We start from the raw sequence: 19,293 nt of genomic DNA, 5'->3' as shown, positions 1-19,293 counted from the left end.
TTTTCTGAAGAAGGGTCTAGGCCCGAAACGTCAGCTTCCCTGCTCCTCTGATGCTGCTTGGCCTGCTGTGTTCATCCAGCTCTACACCTTGTTATCTTAGCAGAAGAGACTCTGGTCTTCATCACATTGTGTATTACATAACAGTAACTATATACAGGTTACATTAACTGTTAAGCACATTAACCATTACCAATCCTCAAGAGGTAGAGAAGACACATGTGTCCCAGACAATGCCAGAGTCCATCTGCTACTCCACCCATTTCTGTGACAACAACAGACTGGGTTGAGCTTAGCATAGCTCAAGCATTAATACTTCCAGACCCAATACAATACACAGCAACCTTCATTTATATCTTTAAATTTGCTTGCCATAGTTAGGAGTTAGCAGGCTGCTTACCCTTCAATACAAGCAGAGTTTCTGCAAAGAGAAGAAATAATAAAAATAAAATATAGGAGTGCAAACTAATTGTCTTTTTATCTTCCTCTGCCTTTTATATCAGCACACAGAGTACTGATAGAGTGTAATGAAGGCAGGTCTACATATTTCTAATCTAATCTTGTGTCCTGAAAGTGTACTGTTCAGACAATGGCTGGTAATAACTATCCACAGATCAACATGTGCTGCATTGAGCCATGAAAGTTGAATTATATGCTGGACTATGGGCTATAAATTGGTACGCCTTGGACGTGACATGTTACCTGCCTGTGCTAGTATTGGATGAGGTGGACAGAATGAAGAGTTAATATACCCACCTAATTTCCATGATCACTGTTTGAATCAGAGTAACACTCTTGTTGTACATCTCTTTGTGGTGCCACTTTCTATCTCTACCCACCACAGGAGGTATTGTTAAAGAACGACATGCCCCAAGTTTTTTTTTTAAATATAGTTCCTTTAAAAGGAAGCTCTGCTAATAAATGAAAGGCATAAAACAATCAATTTTGAATGCTCAGGTTCAAAAGGGTTGTCACAATGCACCAGAGAAAGGACTCACCACTTTATTGTTGCTGCACTGGAGATACTGGTCAGACAATGACAGGCCAAAATGGGGACTATGTTTCAGCCACTGGGCAAGAATAGTTCAAGACCCATCCTCACGGAGCCAGCGACAAGGACAGTTAATGCCCAGCGTTACCCAAAGATTTAGCAGCAGTGGAGTGAAAAGTTTCATAATCCCACTTAGCTGGCTGAGATGAGTGAATCCATCTGCAAATCTTTGATCCACCACACCACCATATTTCACACAGCTGTAAGCCCCACTATCCTGTCATTCTCTCAGCTGCACATCCAGTTATGGGCCTTTCCACAACTCTGCAAACTGCCAATGGCAGGCAGAACAGACAAAGACAGTGGCACATGGTCCCTGGCATTTTGCCCTCTCTCTTGCAAGAGACAAGACCAGGCAGCAAAAACAGAAAACTGCCAGAAAGCCCTCAATATTCTTAAGAAAATGCTATAACATATCACTGAGACTAATGCCACAGAGCCAGTGTCTTCAGACCCTACTGAGACCAACAAGCATGATGTTGTTATTCAAATTCTCCATGCACACCTCACCTTCATCCTGAAAGGTTCCATGAAACAGAAGCTGCACATGATGTGACCATGGAACACCTTGTTCTTTCCTCTCCAAGTACCTCTTCCTAACTCCAACTCTGTTATTAAATTTTGGATAATTGACAACGAATGTTTTCACAACCTTCACATTGAAAGAGGAAGTGCCACAAGAATAAAAAGGAGGCACTGTCTCTTGACGATACAGACAGCTGCTCATATACTCCCACTTAGTGAACTTTAAAGGTTCACTTGTTGTAAAGAATGGATAGTGGGAAACACGCTGAGCATGTACACCTAGATGCTTGTTGCATTTACAGTCCTGCTGACAACTCCTTTTGCCAAGGAAGACCAAGGAGGTCTCTTGTTGTAACAGAGAATGGGGCATCATTTAGAACTCGTCCTTCCAACAAGTGGTTGACAACGCAATGACGGAAAAGATGAAACAAGCTATGGCTAGTGATCACTTTTTTAGCCTGTGCTGAGCAGGAGTGAAATGCTTTTAACATGTCAGTGCTTCAGTGGAAGCTCAGACTGAAGTCATGAGAGCTATGTTTGCACTACTGAAAGGCTCAAATGGCTGTCATCCTGATCGTGTTTATCAGTGTTTAAAGTTGCTTGTATGGTCTCTCAGGGTTCTAATAAACTCTTCTCTAATACATTACGAGAAATGCTGAAGTGGCACTTTGAAGGAGTAGCATTGGCTGCATGCAACATTAATTGGCTTTCCTCTTTCAGCATGACAGCATTCATGTTTCCATTACTGTGACGCCACTATTATCTCTGTTGTTGTCTATCAGGCAACCAGTTCAGACTAATGTATCAATGCTGAGGTGGTGCAGTCCACAATTGGTCCCTCAAGCCCAGAACTGCTCAAGATCATCCTGCAAGGTCTAGTGCAGTCTCTGCTTTATAAGACAATGGTTCTGAAAGGGTTCATGTTGTAGGCTGCATTAAGGTCTATCCAATTTAATAATATCACACAGCTTGAATGGGAATAAGGAAGAACATATTAGATCCATTTTACGTGTTTGCAAGTCGAATAAAGAGTGACAGAGGGAGGGAAAGCAAATTTGATCAGGGTCTTGTTTATTCAGTTTCTCTTTGCTTCTGCCCTTGCCTGCATAAATAAAAGAGTTGCCTAAATACAAAGAGAGTAACTTGGATTGTCACATGACCTTCTCTCGCCAACTCCAGAATAACACAAATATGACCACGGTGAATGGATTCTCATTGCTTGGTTTATATGAGTAGTTTACATCTGGATGCATTCCTTTTATAGCCAGTGTTGCATTGAACAAATTATTACATCTAATGGTTTGTCCCCCACCCTGTTTATCTCGGTGATTATTGGGACGCTTTGCTATTGGGTTAGAAGGTGGCCTCCATTCACATACCTTCAGGGGAATTGCTCCTGGTGAAGCATTATAGACAAGTTGTCTGCATTTCAAAGGCTTTAGAATATAGAAGGTACAGTGAGGCAAATAGTGAGACATCTTTCAAACTATGATTTCAAATCACTGAAATATGGTTTCAATCTCTTTTGAAAATTCATTTAATAGTTTCCAACTAGTAAATACACAAAATAATTTTATTTTTATAAATCATGGCTTGGTAACAGTGGTGTTAGGTGTATTCTTGATTTAATTAAACTCACGCACAATGCATCCATTGCTATAATTTCATATAGACAATCGCTTATCCAAACTTTCTGCAATCTTTCATTTCTGTTTCCATCCATTTTCCATTCTTGTTGATCCATATAATTGTAATGTTTGTAATGTTATGCATATTTCTTCAGATAACTCCAATGTTCTTTAAACAGTACATTAGTAAAAAAGAGACTTCCTATTGTGTACCATGAAGAAAGAGAGTCCCAGACCTAACATAAAAGTTTTGATCCAGTCTTATACTTGTACCTAACTGGAAAGATTTTTATAGGTTATACATGGTCCATAGTAAGCAGTTGTTACAGTTTCCTCATAAGCCATAAGTTTTTTCTTTCTCATCCATGCAGGGTTGCTTCCCTTTTCTATTAACTTTAGATTTGTTCATGTTTTCCTCTACCAACCACAGGATCCATATATTCTGCACACATCATTACATGCAACCACATTGGAGACATTTGTATCCTCTTTAATTAAGAGATCAACTTTGTTCGCAGGCAATACCAAATGTTCCAGTACATCTTGTCGATGTATTGTTCTTATTTGCTTCTCTTGCAGTTTGAGGTCCTGATTAGTATTGAATTCTCGTAAAATTTTCTTGTGATTTAAGATCTTTGATCTTGTGATCTTGGCAGCCGAATCTAAACTATTTCCAAGTGAGGCCCCCATGTTAAACACAGTAGAGGAATTGTTCATCAAGTTTCTCTTTCCTCAGACAGTGCACCCTAGGGCTTTTGAAAAATCAACAAGATCATAGTATTTGTTTCCCATTCATAGACACAAAACCATCCATGACTTGTAATAATTAGTGAAACAGAAGGGCTGTTTTAATTTTACACCACTTACGTGTAAGTCAATTTTAACATTTTAGTGATTTCCTAATGATGGACATCCAGGTACAGCTTAATGGAAATGAGTGCCTTTTTAAAATGATCATCTGATCATTCTCATATTACATGTTCAATTACCATCACTGCTTCTGCTTTCCTCTCTGTGAAATATAGCACTCCACATAGCAGTCAGCACAATAGCATGAGTAAAAGAAATATATAAATCATTCAGTGATACAACATTATGTAATCCTGAGATTGTGAGAACACTCAGAGAAAAAGTTTGAGATGGAGATGAGAGTAATAAAAACATTTTGCATTGTACCGTAGAAATGGAAATAGTTTTAACAAGGGATTGGAATTACCTGACCATGACTACATCCAGACTACTGGAATAAAAGCACAGATAAGGACAATCTGCTGTCTAAGACTGCATTCAGCAGAAACAAACTGAGCTTTATAGTTTGAGACAGAGACAACACTCAAAGAAACAACGTTTGAGATGGAAATAAGTGTAATAAAAGCATTCTGTGTTAGACTGTAGAAATGTATGTAGTTTTAGTAAAGGGTTGAACTTACCTTACCATGACTACATCCAAACTATTGTTATAAAGCACCAGATAAGGACAATCTGTCAGTCCAACACCACGCTTCCAGGAATAAACTGAGCCTTATGTTAAGGACAGACTAGACCCTGAAGCAGACCTCCAATTCATGGCCAACACTATCCCAAATCATGATAGAAGCACAGCAGGCAGCAGTTACAGGCAACAAATACTAAGGATTGAAAAACCTACAAGTGACCTGAAAGTATCCATGGAAAACAAAGCACAGTATTTATCTCCAAGAAAAAGAGGAGACAAGAGCAGCAAAAGACTTTTGAACCTGAAGAAACATCACGAGCAGTGAGACTTTGGGACCAGGAAAAATTCGAGGGAGAAAGATAAAAACCTCAGAAACAGAACAATGTGACAAGCACACGATAGCTATGCCCAGGAAGTAACCACTATCACGACTCTGGCAACTCAAGAGCATCGAGGGTCTGCAGAATGGACAGAGATGGAAGATGTGCAGATTCAAGTTTAAGAGGTACAGAAAAACCTCAGGTAAAAGCTCAGAAGCAATAAGTCAGTCCATTCTTGCATGCAATAGGGCCAGTGGTTAACATTATCTTAACATGAGAAGAAAATAATGAATCAGCAGTATCATTTGTAGAGATGTTACAGGATTTTGACACTTAGTCAAATTCAAAAAAGTAATAATTGAAAGAGCAAAGTTTAACCAGAGGAATCAGAAACCTGTTGAACCTGCTGACGCATTTATAAAGTAGCTTTACAGATTTGGTAATAATTTTAACTGCAGAGTTTTGAGAAATGAATTAGTCCACAACCACATAGTCTCAGATGTAATTGGTAGTGCTTTATTAGATATTACACAGACAAGGGAAGATATGACCCTAAAACAAGTCATCAATCATGTGAAACAGGTCTAACAGAGGAAGCGAAACTAGATGTGCTTTGTTTCCATGTTCAGCTCAAAGATGGCTCGTCCTCCCTTCAGAAATCACAGAAAGAATCCTGACAAAAGTGTTAAAAAACAGGAAACAACACATCAATCATTTTGATGTGCTTATATTGTGGAGCAAAAGACACATTATAAGGAAGAATATGTAGCATGGGGAGAAAACTGTTATGACTGAGAAAAACAGATCATTTGAAAAAATTTCCAAGACTGGAAACGTATTTGAGTCTCATAGACAAATATAAGCTTCTGATAATGAGACAAGCAATGCAGTGAGTCAATCAACAGATTTCCTAGGAGAAATTAAGGTTCATGACGAACAATTCTGGTGAGAAATATTAAAGTTAACAAGTTTCAAAACAGAATTGAGATAAGACGCTAGGAGAGCAGTTTCAGTTTTTACAGACCATTTGGAATGGCTTGACAGAGTTCAGCCAATTACTCTTAACTTAAAAAGGTCAGGAGGTACAGATCTGGATTGAAAGGACAGATTACCACAGTTCTTCATCTTCATCAGAGAATTACTGAAACTCATCATGTGTTGCAGGATCAGCAAACACCTTTGTTCAGCAGAGAAACTTGCTCAAAGTTGGGTCTTTTACAGAATCTCGATGAAGTTATACGAGACCACAGTGAGCTAAGCTCCAGGAATGAATTTCCAAAGCTGTTCCAAGGGCTGGGAAAGCTGAAAAAGGAATAGCATATAACACTACTCTCAGATGCTAAGGTTATTTGCTTATTGACTTCAAGCAGATGATACGTTTTGTGGTTTTCTATATGTTAGCCCATGTAACATACACTACAAAGACTGCAAAGATCACTTAATCTGCACTATCAACAGGCTTCCTACCCCAGCACTCCACTCCCTCACTTTTGCCTAAATGGTGCCCACTCCACACTTCACATCAGCTCTGATAAAGACTCATCTAGACTCATCTAGTTCTCTCTCCATTGATTCTGCCTGACCTGCTGTGATTTCTGGCATTTTTTGTTTTCACCACAAAGATTGGGTTCTTGTTGATTCAGATATCTTGAAGTTTATTAACAACACTGACTACTAACCAGGGCTACCAAAATTACACATAGAATAAGTGCTGTGCTTACTAAAAGCTAACTAACTGAAGAAGCAGAGACAGTGACCAAAGGTGAGGAGGGTGCCTTTATGTTGGATCATAACATACCATGCTGTCATGTAACTATCTTAAAGGTAGGTTGCCTGTGTGATCTGGAGTCTATGCCATATTACAACAAAGAGTACTTTATCCTTTAGTATATAAGGTCAAGGCAACAGTTGATAATACAACAAGATGTAACTTCATCAGTTTCAGAACCATCATTATTGTGCTCAGGATTAGTAAAGTCCTAGAACTAAGTGGCAAGACCAGACTTGTATTGACATTAAACAGCTCACCAAAGCAGTAAAAAGGATGTTGACCATGTGCAGGCAGATGGGATTTGTTTAGCATGGCAACATGGTCAGCGCAGACATGATTGGCTGAAGAGCCTGTTCCTGTGTTGTACTGTTCTATGTTCTGTATATTTAAAAACAAATGCAATTGATGTCAACCATAGATCATAGCTCAGCATGGTTGTCAAAGAGTGTTGTTTCATAAAAATAGATGCCACCAGTGGATTCTGACCAATATCACTTATCAATAATCCAGTTCGTTGTCCATGCCAACCCATTTTCCTAAGTTGAACTAGTCCCATTAGTCTGCATTTGGCCCATATCCCGCTAAAACTTTCCTATCTATTTAACTGTCCAATTTATTTTAAATGTTGTAATTGTAACCACCTCTACCACTTCCTCTGGCAGCTCGGTACATATATGCAACATTCTCTGTGTGAAAAATTATCCCTCAGGTCCCTTTTAAATCTTTCCCTCTCACCTAAAACCTATGCCCTCTAGTTTTGGGATTCCCTATCCAGGGGAAAAGTTCTTGACTATTCTGCTTATCTATGCCCCTCATGATTTCATAAACATTTGTAAGGTCACCATTCAGGTTCCTACACTCCAGGGAAAAAAAAGTCCCAGCTTATCCAGCCTCTTCTTATAACTCAAACTTTCAGTCTCGGTAACATCCTTGTCACTCTTTTTTACAACTTTTCCAGTTTAAAAGCATACTTTCTATAATAGGGTGACCAGAATTGCTCACAGTACTCCACGTGTGACATTACCAATGTTTTGTACAGCTGTAACATGACGTTCTAACTCTTGTACTCAATGCTCTGACCAATGAAGGCAAGCATGCCAAACACCTTCCTCACCACCCTGTCTACCTGTGATACCACTATCAAGGAACTATGTACCTACACACCTAAGTCTCTTTGTTTGAGAACACTCCCTAGGCCCTACCATTAACTGTGTAAGTACTACCCTGGTTTGTCTTACCAAAATGTAACACCTTGCATTTATTTGAATTAAACTCCATCTGCCATTCCCTGGACTACTGGCCTAGTTGATCAAGATTCCATTGTGATCTTAGATATTCCTTCTTCACTGTCCACTATACCACCAATTTTGGTGTCATCTGCAATAGGGTCAATATTATTTTAATCACCCTCCACTTAACACTTCTTCAAGCTGGACATTTTTCCGCACATGAACATTAACATTCTCCAAGACACGGATGAAACAATTTTCCATGAGGGTAATTTGCCTACTCTTGGTGCTATGAAGAAAGAACATGGTAGGCAATTCACAATACAAAAGATTGTTGGATATGTAGAAAGAATCCTTGTTATTTTCAAACAGGTGGGGAATTTTTTTAATCACATTCATCACTACTCATAACTTAATATGCAAACTGCCAAGCAAAAAGGGCCAATAATGAACTGGAGTATGAAACAAGAAAAGGCATCCAACAAGATGGAAAATAAATACATGTTTCCTGAGATATATCAGCGTGTTACAATACAAAATGTTCAATAATAGTGGCAGCAGATGCATCCTTTATTAAGCTGGGAGTAGTACTTTTACAAATTCAAGATGATTGCCGGAAGAAAACAATTTATTCGCCTTAAGTCCTTTGACAGAGACAGAATCATGTAACACATCATCATATCATAGGCCTGTGAAAAAAAATTCTGATTGGGCTGCAATTTAGGATTTTAACAGACCACAGTATTTTGAATTCTCACTCAAGAAGAAGCAGACTCTTGAATGCTAAAGAAATTGTTGAGCTGCTGCCTTGAATACATTTTTTTTAAGAGAGACTAATGAGACAAGGCTAAAAAAACAGAATATGTATCAGGAAAGGCACATACAAGCCCTCTGGCAAGAGCTACAGTTAATGAAACTACACAGCAAGATGTAACTCATTTCAGAAGAGGGAGTTTACTTATCTCCATTGGACAGCTTTATGGAAGAAACCAGCTAAAGTACAAACAGGCCAGTTGAGGGATGGTGACTGTAAGAAAAGTCAAGAATACTGCCAGGATTTCTGAAGAAGGGTCCCAATCCGAAACGTCAACTTTCCTGCTCCTCTGATGCTGCCTGGCCTGCTGTGTTCCTCCAGCTCCACACTGTATTGTCTCTGACTCCAGCATCGGCAGTTCTTACTATCTCTATTGCCAGGAAGGTTGGTCTCTAGGTATAGGAGTCATCCCTCTGGAATGGATAATTGCACGTTACTCTGCTTTTTCAGAAGGGTGAAGGAGGAAAACCAGGAAAGTACAGACCTGTTAGCCTAAGATCTGTGACGGGAAATTGTTGGAGTTGATAATCAAGGATGCGATAGCTGAACACTGCTAAGAATTTCAACAAATTAGTGAGATCCAGCATGGATTCATAACAGGTAGGTCATGCCTCATTGAATTTTTTGAATAGGTGACTCAGATAATGGGCAGGGAAATTTCAATGGATATTATTTATATAGACTTCTGGAAGCCGTTTGATAAAGTACCACATAAGAGATTGTTAATCAAGGCAAAAGCCCATGGAATTGAGGGCAAATTACTAATTGATTAGGAATTTGGTTGAGGAGCAGACAATAGAATGGAGGGATAATGGTTAGGTACTTCATTGACAGGATGGTGGTGCTCACAAAGGTCAGTGTTAGGACCTCAGTTATTTGCATTATTTATTAACGACTTTGATAATGGCATTAAAGATCATGTATCCAAATTTGCAGATGACACAATGTTCAGCAACATAGTAGACAATGTAGATGATGGCTAAAATTACAAAGGATAGACTAGCAAATGAGCAAAACCATAGCAGATGGAGTTCAATGTGAGCAAGTGTGAGGTTATCCATAAAGGATAGATCAGGGTATTTCCTAGGTGGTATGAATTTAAATGCAGTGGATGTTCAAAGAGACTTGGAGCTGAAGGGGAATAGATATTTAAAATTCCACAACAGTTGATGAAGAAAGCTAATGGAATGCTGGCCATTATATTTAGAGAATAGGAGTATAAGGATGCTGAATTTATGCTGCAGCTATACAAAACCATGTGTTAGAACCCCCTTGGAGTGCTGTGAGAAGATCTGGGCCAATGCTACTGTTTAATAAAAGCTGGAATTGTGTAAGAATTAGATGGCTGGAAGCAGTCTAAGGAGTCCTGAGGAACAGTGTCTTCAGAGAAGAGAATGAACTAATAAAATGTGAGTTGTTACTGAGGCAATCCATGACCATGTTACATTTGAGGGCATTCTAAAGCCAGGCCTTCAAAGTGAAGATTTTGAATTCCTCCTAAGAAGCCAATGTTTTAATGAGATTTGGAAATGCACAGTATCACTCTCCTCTGGATGGGATCTGTCTTAACAACATCTGCTCTTTGATTTGTTCTCTGAGTTGTTTCACCACAATTTATCTATTAATCAGTATTTACCTCATTTAATTCTGGATGTTAGAGTAAAAGTCTTACACATGTTATCGATAGTAAAGTTTTAATTGCTTATTGAAAACTGCACAATCATTTGGCTTTAAACTCTTAGTAAGTACCTGGGATCCTTACATTAAAAAAAATTACTGGCCCCTTACCATAACATAACTTGATGGTCTTTACATAACAATATTAATAGACTAATCATGAATCTGGATACGATATTGTTACAACGTAGAAGAAGACATTGATTTGGGAGGAGATTTTGCAGCAATCTTTGTCACAGGTGTGATGTTTTTGTAGTTTTAAGAAATGTTTGTTTCAGGAGTTAGAGTGTTGATAGTGGTCGTGGCAGATATTAGTAACATTTAAAACAGACAAGCGAAAAAGCAGCACACAACAGCAATGTCAGCATTGCACAGTACAGAACTCTCACAAAGTATATTTAGTAAGGGAATTGGATAAACTAAATTGGGACAACTAAGCTGGAACACCAGGAGCTGAAGCGAAGACTTTTCAGGAGCAGCAATTTAAAAGTCAAAAGTACGGGTGCAGCTCAGAAGTGACAAGGACAGCACTAAGTGTCTTATAGTGATTTCACTTAAAAGGAAGAGTATTTGTAAGTTTTTGATGATATGTAACAACTGTAAAGACTGATCTAACCTAAGGGAAGCAGAGTAGTGATGTTTATACATTTATCAGTGATACAATAAGCCATTAAAAGAAGAACTGTGAACTATTAACATTTCTCCATATGGACAGGCTCAGACCAAACCTTAGAGTTAGCATAAAAAGGCAGAACTGAAAACAAAAGCAGAAGGGGAAGGTTGGTCTGGGAGGTGCTGGAGAGAATAACAGGAGGTTCCTGGTCATTCCATGCATTCTCGTTGCGATGAGGGAAGAGTTGAAATGGTGCATAATGAAACAACTAAACTGTCATTTTTGTTGATCTTGATGATGCTGAATTTCACGGAAGCTGTTGCATCTAGCTCTTTGATTCCAGCACCATTTCCTCTGTTAGGCTAAGTGGATGAAGGCATGTCTTCCTGGTACTGATTCTCTGCTGCCTCCTCCTGTCATGGATGATGATTCTGAATTGTAATTGATTATGTGGTAATTGTGCCTAATACTTCTGCTGTAACTGAACAACTGGAGCAAGGAGGAGATGGCAAGAGATGGAGCGAGATTGGAATTTTTGAAAGGTACATGTGGGTCAATTGAAGTTTGTGAGTCCTGAGTGGTAGTGAGTAACACTGTATTGGTGATGGAAGTGGTGGTGGTGTTGGTATAGTGAGTAGGGGATGTGTATGCAGATAAATTTGTTGAGTTTGAACATATGTGGAAAGTCATTAAACGTTTTCCAACACTGATGCCAGGTCCTCAGAGCCCAATTTCAGGCATTGATATTCTTTTCCACTTGCTCCCCTCTCTTCCAAAGGACCTGGCTTCAGGACTTCCAGCATCGCACAGAAACATTGCCTATCTTCCTCTGCTCAACTTAGTCACTAGTGCCTCTAATGATCCATCTGTAATTCTGGTAGCACCCTCCCTGCCTTGGTGTTCCAGCTCCTTGTTTGGATTTTTAACAGTAGCCTCCTGTTACCAATGCAGTTCCCATTAAGAAAAGCCCTCTTTTAAAAGCCCATATAAACCTGTGCCCTTTAGGCCCCCTCTTGATTGTGCACACAGCCACACCTATCATACATTCCCATCATAAAAATGAGAAGGCAGCATAAGGTTTGCATGTTGCTTAATTCCATGACATTGGCCGGGTTAATAACCATAACCATCGTCCCCTCACCCACCAACCATCACACTACCAAAGAACAGTACAGATCAATTTCTAATGCTACACTTCTCTATAACTGAAACCATATTAAAACAAATTCTTGTGGTTTGACTGATTCTGAAGCTCTAAAGAAACTTTATGATCCTATAAATGAAGTTAAAAGTGTGCATAAATATTATAAAATTACCAGTTCTTAGCAGCCACAACTGCTTTATAGCAGTGGGATGAGTCTAACAATCATATGAAACAGGGAACCTGTATGGTCACAATGGAACATCTTATCAGTGTGGTCGCTTGTCGTCTGTAATTACCTTCGTTGAACCCTAAAAGTCACTATCATTTCATTTTTGTTTTGCAAGAAAAAAGTATTAAAGATTTTATCAAATTTCTTCTGTGTTTTCTGACAAGTAAATATTACCGGTGTAGGGTGAAATTAATTCCACTCTATTATTGTTTATGATGTGAATGAGGTTTTATCTCTGTTTACTACACTGAAGAGGGACACTTGCAGAAAGATTCAGCTTGTATTTTTTTCATGCTAAATGTGTTTTATGAGAGGTAGTTTAACAAAGGTTTGCAGAGTTGCAAGATAGCCTTGTCAAATTCATCATTTCTTACTGATTCGGGAAAATGCAATAAAATGTTCCTATGAATGTCCAATGAACAGTAGTTTCTCTTTTTTTATCTATTGTTCACCATAGATGGCATTGTCAAGTGTAAAGATAGTGGTCTATAGATTTGTCCCCACAGGGCCTGTTTTTGAAGTATCATCTTGTTCACTTGCAACGATAACATTCCCATATTAGAATAGTGGTTGCACTTCAAAAAAATAATTACTTAATTTGCTTTAAAGCGCTTTAGGACATCTTAAGGTTGTGCTAGGCACTTTGTAACTGCAAATACTTTTTACTTCTTACGGTATCTGTAATGTGGTACACAGGAAGGATATGTCACCTATCATCATCCCACCTACCTTCCCCCGCCCCACCCCTCCTCTCTCTATTTATTTCAGAGCTCCCTTCCCCCTCCCCCAGTTCTGAAGAAGGGTCCCAACCCGAAACGTCAACTTTCCTGCTCCTCTGATGTTGCCTGGCCTGCTGTGTTCCTCCGGCTCCACACTGTGTTATCTCTGACTCCAGCGTCTGCAGTTCTTACTATCTCTGAAGGATATGTTTGTGTCTGGCCAGAAGTGCACTGCACACCCTAGTAGTTAAAGTGAAAAATTAGGAATTTTAGGCCCATGTATGAAATCAGCATTAACAGTTTGCATATGCAATTAAAGAGCTTTATGCCTGTTTTAATACACTGCTGCTTAATTGGTTTGCTTTAAGACACTCATCAGGCATGTTTGGGGAGTTGGTTAACTTGGTTGGCTTGTGATGCAGGGTGACACAGAGGCCGAGATTACCTTGAAGAATCCTCCTGTTCACCCTCTCCCTTTGTGTGAGGCATGATGACCCTCAGGTTAAACCATCACCAGTTATGTCTTTCTGTTGAGAGAGTAGCTGATGGTCTAACTCAGCAAACTCAAGCCTTTCAGATACCTGATACAAATTGGGCAAGCTGCATGAATTTACAACATTAGCAACATCCATATCTTGATTTACACTGGTTCTTTTGAAACAAGTTCCAAGTCCTAATATCAGGTTGTTTTGGGCCTCACCATTCAGTTACTGCAACCTTAGCTTGTACCATCTCCACCACAGCGTTTTCCAATGCTGGAGCTTTCAGTTTTTTTGTCATGAATGCTCTGCAGTTGACATTAACGTTATGTGGCAATATGTTTTGCTACAAAGTTTATACATTAGCAACATATATCAAAACTTTAATAAAATAAGATTAAGGCTATGGAAGAACTATTAGGTGGAGACAATTATGTGATGAACAGACTATTATATTTTGGATTCAACAACGGTTGAATGGGCATATGCTTAAGCATTAACACACGTTCATCATAATTGTGAGGCTATAAATGTCCCCTGGACTGATTAAGTGCTGAAGTTACAGACTAAACTGTTCAATCAATTGTGAAAACCATTTCTTGTGAAAGACATTTCTGACGAGGAGGTTATGGCTGTTATACTGTAGCCATTCCAGAGCCTCGCTTTAATACAACAATGCTTGAAAGATCAAGAAAGTTTTCTTTCATTTATTCATTTTTTGTGGGATTATGTGCGTCACTGCCTGGCCAGCATTCATTGCCTGTCTCTAGTTGCCCCTTGAGAAGGTGGTGGTGAGCCGCCTTCTTGAACCGCTGCAATCCACCTGCTGTGGGTTGACCCACAATGCCCTTAGGGAGGGAATTCCAGGATTTTGACCCAGCGACAGTGCAGGAACTGTCAGGTTGGTGATTGGCTTGGAAGGGAACTTGAACGTGATAGTGTTCCTATATATTTGCTGCCCTTGTTCCTGTAGATGGAAGTGGTCATGGATTTGTAAGGTGCTGTCTGATGATCTTTGGTGAATTTCTGCAGCGCATCTTGTAGATAGTACACACTGCTGCTACTCAGCGGCGGAGGTGGAGGGAGTGGATGTTTGTGGATGTAGTGCCAATCAAGTGGGCTGCTTTGTCTTGGATGTTGTTAAGCTTCTTGAACATTGTTGGGGCTGCATTCATCCAGGCAAGTGGGGAGTAGTCCATCACACTCCTGACTTGTGCCTTGTAGATGGTGGATAGGCTTTGAGGAGTCAGGAGGTGAGTTACTCGCCACGATATTCCTAGCCTCTGACTTGGTCTTGTAGCCACTGCATTTATGTGGTGAGTCCAGTTCAGTTTCTGATCAATGATGACTCCCAGGATGTTGATAATGGAGGATTCAGTGATGGTAATGCCATTGAATGTCAAGGGCAGTGGTTAGATTGTCTCTTATTAGAGATGGTCATAGCCTGGCATATATGTAGCACGAATGTCACTTGCTACTTGTCAGCACAAGCCCTGGATATTCTCCAGACTGTGTTGCATTTGAGCATGGCCTGCTCCCATGTCTGAGGAGTCATGAACAGTGCTGAACATTGTGCAATTATCAGCAAACATTCCCACTTCTGACCTTATGATGGAGGGAGGGTCATTGATGGAGCAGCTGAAGATGGTTGGGCCCAGGACACTACTCTGAAGAACTCCTGCAGAGATGCCCTAGAGCTGAAACGATTGACCCCCAACAACCACAACCATCTTCCTATGTATCAGGTATGACTCCAACCACTGGAGAGTTTGCCGCATGATACCCTTTGATTCCAGTTTTGCTAGGGCTCTGTGATGCCACACTCGGTCGAATGCAGCCTTGACATCAAGGGCTGTCACTCTCCCCTCGCCTCTGGAATTCAGCTCTTTTGTCCATGTTTGAACCAAGGCTGTAATGAGGTCAGGAGCTGAGTGGCCCTGGTGGAACACAAACTGGGCGTCACTGAGCGGGTTATTGCTGAGCAGGTGCTGCTTGAAAGCGCTGTTGATGACACCTTCCATCACTTTACTGATGATTGAGAGCAGACTGATGGGGCGGCAATTGTCCTGGATTTGTCCTGCTTCTTATGTACAGGACATACCTGAGCAACTTTCCACATTGTCAAGTAGATACCAGTGTTGTAACTGTACTGGAACAGCTTGGCTACAGGAGCGGCAAGTTCTGGAGCCCAAGTCTTCAGTACTATTGCTGGAATGTTGTCAGGGCCTGTTGCAAATATAGATCTCCAAGCCTAAAGGCCACAGGTTTGGAAAGCTCATGTATGTTGAGGCACAAGTAAATTCCAAGTTAATGCCCTCCACCTCAATACAATTAAACAATCAATTAATATACATGTAACATGCTTCATTTTGTCATTGATCCCATTATATTATTAAAATCGTTCCCCAATACTCTACCCTACATATCCCTGTTATACTACATGCTATCTGTCAACATTTTTGTGACAAAATAAGGAAGATGTTCTTATAAATAAACTAGCGCCAAGGTCCCAGAGTCTCATGAATAGCTGGACTTCAAATTATTCCTTCCAGTACTCAGGAGGAGTTTTGTCATGAACAGAAAAAGTCTTTTATAAATTAATTATCATATTTAATAATGTATTATTGTTTTTTGCCCTAATTAGATCAGGCAGAAGCCAATACCTTCTTCAAGGTAAACAATTCTCTCACCATTCTCCAAAATGCCTTATACATTGTGCCTCCCATGTTGTGAACCAAGCAAGGCTCCACGTTCCTTGTCAACTTTGTTTCTTAAAAGGACTACAGGAGCATGTTCATTGCATCATTGTATTGACTGCTTCTCCAGATGCAGATCAAAAATTAAAGCAGAAAATATCCACCATTCTTAAAGCGGCTGTGGAGGGAGAAGCAGTGTTAACAGTTCAGGTCAAAGCTCTTTTGCCAAGCAAGGGGTTCTGATAAAATGTAACATTGGCAGAGATTTAATTACTTGATGGGCAGAGAGTGGGTTAGTTATGAGGAACCCACAGTTCATTATTTCCCTCAGGCCATCATGTTTCCAACTCTACCTCATGTCAGTCACATCTCTGGTCAATTCCCCTTGCTCCCATGCAACATACTCAGGGACAGAGGGAGGCGGTTGATTTTGGTGGGAGGAAAAGAGTATCAATCATGGTTCCAGGAGGAGGGATCAGTCAGAGAAGCTGTCAACCTTGGTAGAGTGAGTAAGGGGGCCTTGTGATGGCGGAGATGTAGGTTCTGGTTTTGGACATTTCAGAAAGCTGGAGACTGTGGGAATCAGAAAATGGTGATGGATGGGATAGGCTAAAGACCTCGTGGTGAATTGAAGGGATCAGGATGTTGTATATGGGTGAAAGTGGGGCCTGCTCCAGGAGATGAACAAAGGCTCGGGGATAAATGTCATTAGAGAGTTCAATTGCAGAGACTTGTTAACCAAGCATCTGCATCCAGGGGGTCCATCTGAAGGAACGTATTTCCTGAATCCTTCAAACTCTTGTCATAATAAAGTTACCAGGTTCCTCAATGCTCTTGAATGATAGTTAAGCTCAAAAATCTGTATGACAAACCAGTTCAGTGTTATTACTGTATTAAAAATTGCAATCAGCTGCAGGGATTGGATACTTGCTAAAAGCTAGGACTGGAGGCAGAATTAAATTGGAGGACACAGTTTTGAACCTTTAATACATACCCCCTGACCCCAGCACACCCACACCTGACTAAAACTCATCGAGCCCATTGTTTTTCTCTCCACAGGTGCTGCCTGACCTGCTGATCAATTTCAGTATTTTTTGCTTAAATTGCAGATTTTCAACATGAAATAACTGCACAGAGGCCGGTATCCCATTACCAAGCTACCCTTTATTTAATTGTGCACAGTACACTGGTTGTACCCAGCCAGCTCGGAGTCAGTCCTCTGAACTGAGGAGATTCTGAATCTCCTGGTTATATTGGTCAGCCAGGGCTTTCCTGATTTTCCCAGGTTAACAACCCCAATCAAGCATCTCGTAGCCAACAAGATCCAGCTGGTTCCAATCACTACACTGTATATGCAGTATTTTTCAAGCAAGGGAATTGTTTGGCAAGTGCGAAGCAGAAGTGATTTTGCCAGAAAGAGAACGAGGACAGTATATCTGGCAGCCATCAAGTTGTTTGTGGCTGTGAATAATTAGCATGATGGCATTAGAAAGCAAGTTGTAAAATAGTTCCACTCACAATATATAAATGACTGTCTCCAGGAGGAAGTTATCAGTTTGTTGTTAATTGGTTGTTAGTTCTGCAGTCCACAGCCATGCACATAGACCTAACTTATTATCTCTTAGATGACAATGATGGGTGAATCTTACAGGAAGCTGAATGATGTGGGCTATGGAGAAATTTGTAACAGAATCAAGTGAGAAGTTCAGCAAGGCCTATCTCAATGTCAACGGAAGCAATGCACTACATCTTCTATACATCTGCTGAATGGTGAAGCAAGTTTCTCACTTGATAGTGACAAGTTGCTGGTTAAGGGGAATTAGTACTTATTATATGCCTGTTTTTGGACCAACTCATCTCATTAATATTCAGCTTGCTATCTTCAAAAATGCTCTAAATAATCCAGACATTTAGAATTCCTAACACGAAGGTGGTAGTGGGTATCTAGTGGCTTCAGCTTGCTGCTTGCTCCAAAGGATCTCCATATTGGACATTAGACACCAAGATATCTGGGCCACTCCATACACACTAGCCAAGTGCATCCACATCCACGGACATTGGCATCCGACATGGCCCAGTCTCTAAGAAGCCTCATGAAGCACCTTTGGTCTACTTGCAGAATGCCTCCAATGTACTTCAATGCTACACCTTGGATTGCACTGACAAATAGGAGTGTAATGTTGCACCAAGGCCCTTACACACTCAGGAACATACAGCCATCTTATGAACTAGATCAAGGTGCATCTCCAGGTTTTTAGCTTGCTGTTATAGTGCTCACCCACAGTCAGCCTGTCTGGATGCTCACAGCATCCTGCTTTGTATTGGCCTTTTTGTTCTTTGCCCCTCATTCAAAGATATCATGATCAGAGTGCTGCAGTTTCACTGTACTGTTTAGTGCAGACATAAATTTCATCTTAGTTGTTAGTAATCCTCAGTCATGTCGAGGGAGGTGGCCTCTGCTCAGGGTGTCCTGGCACAGTAAGTCAAGGGCAGCCTCCAAAACCAGTCCGGAGGCTTCAACATGGTCATTCAGTCAGACATTGAAGCAGTCAGAATCAGGATCCTCTCCACGTAAAGGGTGAAGAGCTGAAAGGCAGGAAACCCACCAGTGGTCTGACTCTTGCTGCATTACTGGGGGCTGTTTTCCTCCTGAAATGAGAGAAAGGCAGTTATTACAGGAGATGTAAGTGGGAAGCTTCACTGGTTTTTTGACGCAGATGGGAGTTGGCCCAATTGAATGAGTAGACAGCACAAGGGCAATGCAGGGTTTGTGGTGTGGCAGGTTGGAATGGGTGAGGATGACTGGGGAAGATGTTGCAGCCAATGAGATTGGTCAAGCATGAGTGTTGGTGGGAGTTGGGCACTGTATCAGAGATAGAATGAGAGTGAGATATCTGAGAGAAAATGGTGGCACTTTCATGGGCAGTGTAGAGAAGGTAATTGACCTTCTTCCTTCAGTGCTGGCT

Source organism: Rhincodon typus, chromosome 4, assembly GCF_021869965.1.
Source record: "Rhincodon typus isolate 14 chromosome 4, sRhiTyp1.1, whole genome shotgun sequence".
Lineage (NCBI taxonomy): Eukaryota > Metazoa > Chordata > Chondrichthyes > Orectolobiformes > Rhincodontidae > Rhincodon > Rhincodon typus.
This window is presented reverse-complemented; position numbering follows the sequence as displayed.